Below are 3,979 nucleotides of genomic sequence, written 5' to 3'. Positions count from 1 at the left end.
TTCCTTTCCTTTCCTTTCCTTTCCTTTCCTTTCCTTTTTCCTTTCCTTTCCTTTCCTTTCCTTTCCTTTCCTTTCCTTTCCTTTCCTTTCCTTTCTCTCTTTCTTTGAGACAGGGTCTTGCTATGCAGTTCAGGCTGGCCTTGAACTCACTTTGTAACCCAGGCTGGCCTCAAACTTACAAGCGTCCTCCTGCCTCAGCCTCCTGACTGCTGGAATTACAGGGGTGCACCACCACATCTGGCTTTATTTTTTATTTTGAGACAGGGTCTCACTAAATTGTTCTGTTGCCCAGACTGGGTTCAAACTTGTGATCCTTCTGCCTCAGCCTCCTCCCGGAGTGCTATGATCACGGGCGTGCACCACTGCCCCCGCTTCAGCTGCGTTCTTATCTCAGGGCCCCACCATCACGTTTGTGTGCGTAGTCCACCGCTGACTGAAATGTTGCTAAGCAGCGTGTGTTTGTGTTCCTCGGGGCAAAGTGACACATGGCCGAGCCCCACAGCAGCCGGGCTGAAATAGCCTCCTCCCGCAGCGGCCCCGGAGTGTTCCTGGGCCACCTTCCATCTACCGCAGGGCGTGGGGCCACGCCTGGAGCCCCACCCCCAACTTGTGGCCCACAAGAGACCTGGGGGAGGATGGCCGGGCGGGCCTGGCACCACGGGGTGCCACGTAGCCCTTAGGACTTGTGGGCAGAACCCTGGGGAACGTCTACCACGCTCGGGAAACCTCTTGTCTCTGGCCGGAGCCCTGGCTCAGCCGGGGCTGGTTAAAGACTTCGCTGCGGATATTGCGAAGCAATTTTTCCGCCTCGGTGGCTCTCTGTCCCTCGTTGCACTGTTCGTTCTTAGTGGGGAAGGATTTCCATTCCCATTTTTTTTGTGAAATATTGGACTGTGGGAAGGCATGGGCTTTGCAAAGAAATCACAATTAAGTTTCTGGAGTGTGGCGGCGTCTCTCCTGCGTGGCTACGGTTTGGGTCCTCTTTGAGAAAGAGAGGCCGGAGTCTCCTCTAGATTCGGGGCAGCAGCTGTGTGCTGGAGCTGCACAGGTCTTACCCCACTTCGCGGGAACCAGGCAGCCCCCAGAGTGTCACTGCCTCTCAGTCATTGCGACCCCCTGCAAAGACAGACTGGACCCCCCAGGGCCCACACGTGCGTCCTTGTTCCCCTTTGCATTTCCCGGCGTGGTGGTCCCAGGCTGCACACCCTCTTCTTCCCTACTGTGCACTCCGTGATGTTTTCCTTTTTATTGTGGTACTGGGGGTTGAGTCCAGGGAGCACTGAGCTACATCTTCAGGTCTTTTTTATTTTTTCTATTGAGACAGGGTCTTGCTAAGTTGCTAATGGACTTGAACTTACGTCCTTCCGGCTCAGCGCCCCAGAGTGCTGGGACAAATGCTTGGTTTTTCAATGCGGTTGCGTCTAGTAGGAGGCTAATTGGCTGCCAGCTGGACAGAGGTGGCCCTGTGGTGGGAAGGATAGGAGGAAGTGGCCAAATCTGCAGAGACCACCCATATGGGTACTTTCCCATTGAGCCACACGAAGGTTATCCATCACCTGAGGTCATACATTTACCTTGTGTGAAAAGCCCCCGAATGAACACAGTGGGATTAACTGTGCCCCTCGTGAGAGGGCTCTGCTGGCTGACACACCTCCATCTTGATGCAGGATCTTTTTTTTTTTTTTTGTCTTTTGTCTTTTTGAGACAGGGTCTCACTATGCAGTTCAGGCTGGTCTTGAGCTTGCTTTGTAGCCCAGGCTGGTCTCCAACTTGCAACGATCCTCCTGCCTCAGCCTCCCGAGTGCTGGGATTACAGTCGTGTGCCACTGGGGACTGACCCCAGGGCCTTTGCACTGAGCTATATCCCCAGGTCTTTTTTGATTTTTTTTATTTTGAGACAGGATCTTGCTAAGTCACTAAGTTGCCCCGGCTGGGCTCCAACTCTCAGTCTTCCTGTCTCAGCCTCCTAGAGTGCTGCAATTACAGGTGTGTGCTACCACATCCTGGCACAAAGGCAAGATTCTTTAAGGCTTTTCTGACTCACTCAGAACACAAAAAATGTAGGCTGAATACTTCAAGAAATGAATGGATGAATGAATGAGGAGGGCGAAGGTAGTTTGGGACATGCCCATTCTTTTCTCATGTGTTTTCAGTCCCTGCTCTGCACACAAAGGCCATCGGCACTTCCTGCTGGTGCTGCCGCCAGCCCCGCGGACCTTTGGCATGGGGTTGGCAATCTCCTAGGGAGAAAGGGATAATTTTGTCTCCTGTCACGTAGCAAAATAAAAGCTTTTGGCAAGCAGGAAGACTGGGAGGCCTTCACTGCCACACGTGTAATTAGAGCTTTAGGCTAAACCCGTGCCGGAGGAGGGAAACATTAAATTTTAAGGTGCGTGCTTTTTTTTGTTGTTTATTTATTCTTAAAAAATTAAAAGAGGGCCAAGGACGTGGCTCAGAGGTACAGTCCTTGCCTGGCACGTGTGAGGCCCTGAGTTCCATCACCAGCAGTGTAGAAAAAGAAAAAAAAAGGAAAGAAAGCAGTTGCCTTCATTCCTCCTGCTGACCTCCAGGGCTCGTCCCTGCTTACGGGGTGATGTCCCTCACTTCTCACTGTATTCTGGACACCGCTGGCCTCGAGTGGAGCTGTGCGCAGGGCCTGGCCAGGCCACCCCCTCAGGTGTGCGGAGCATCGCTGGGATGCATTCAGCAAGCAGGCCTGCTCCCAGCACAGCATTTCCACATATGGATATTAATTTATGTGATCACTTGAGTACAAACGCTCAGCTGTCTCCATAAGTTATAGGAGCAATCATCCCAGGGAGCATCGGAGACGCCGAGAGTCAATTCTTGTGTAATAATTTCATATTCGAGCCAGGGATGCCAAATCACGGCCCCTTCGAATAAAATGTGGGCCTGTGGAAGCGCTCCCCTCCCCCTCTTTATTATCGTGCATTTTATTTCTCCATAAAATATGTTTATGCCCTAGAAAAACAAACCACGCCATAGGGCCGGGCTGACAGTGGGTCGCAGGGGGTGTCATCTTGGTGCCGCCCGAAGCTTTGGGCTCGGCCACCAGCAGGCTCCACGGGAGGGGGACATGATCTGGGAGTAGCTGGAAAGCTGCCCGCAGCCTGGAGCTGAAAGATCCGGGGTCCAGAGCCCATCTGGTGCTGGGAGCTCTGCTGGGGAAGCAGCTCAGGACTTAGAGCACTTGCCTGGCGTGGGCGAGGCCCTGGGCTGCAGCCCCAGCACCACAGAAAACAAAACAACGCCTCCTGCCACTTTATTGAGAGGTAATCCACACAGTCTGCTGTGGCTGGAACTGTGCACCCATCACTGCTTAATCACCTCAACGATGCCCATCAGCCGTCACTCCGAACCTGCCCCTGCAGCCCTACGTAGCACTAACTTGTACCTTCTGTTCCTATAGGCTTGCCTGTTTTGGACCAACGGCATCATACAGTGCTTCTTTTACTCAGCATATTTCCAAGGTTCATCTGTGTTATAGCATGTGCCACCATTTCATTCCTTTTTACAGCCAAATAATATTCCATCACACCAGTGTACCACATTTGCTTTATCCACTCATGTGCTGCTGTATATCTCAGTTGTTTTTTACTTTGTGTGTGTAGTCCTGGGAACTGAACCCAGGGCCTTTACACTGATCTGTAGCCCCAGCTCCTTTAAATTTTTTTCTGACAATTTTGAGACAGGATCTTAAAACTTAAGTGCCTAAGTTGCCCAGGCTGAGTTCAAACTTGCGACCTTCCTGCTTCAGCCTCTCTGAGTGCTGGGATTATAGGCCTGCACCATCACACCTGGCTCATTTCCACTTGTTGGCTATTGTGAATAATACTGCTGGGGACAAGTACAAATTTTGTACGTGTGTGTTTTCAGTTCTCTTGGTTAGATACCTCAGAATCGAACTGTTGTGTCATGTGGTGATTCTACGTGTAACTTACTGAGAAGTTGCCAGAGT

The sequence above is a fragment of the Chinchilla lanigera genome, unplaced genomic scaffold (genome assembly GCF_000276665.1).
Source record: "Chinchilla lanigera isolate Chin_1 unplaced genomic scaffold, ChiLan1.0 scaffold00165, whole genome shotgun sequence".
Lineage (NCBI taxonomy): Eukaryota > Metazoa > Chordata > Mammalia > Rodentia > Chinchillidae > Chinchilla > Chinchilla lanigera.
This window is presented reverse-complemented; position numbering follows the sequence as displayed.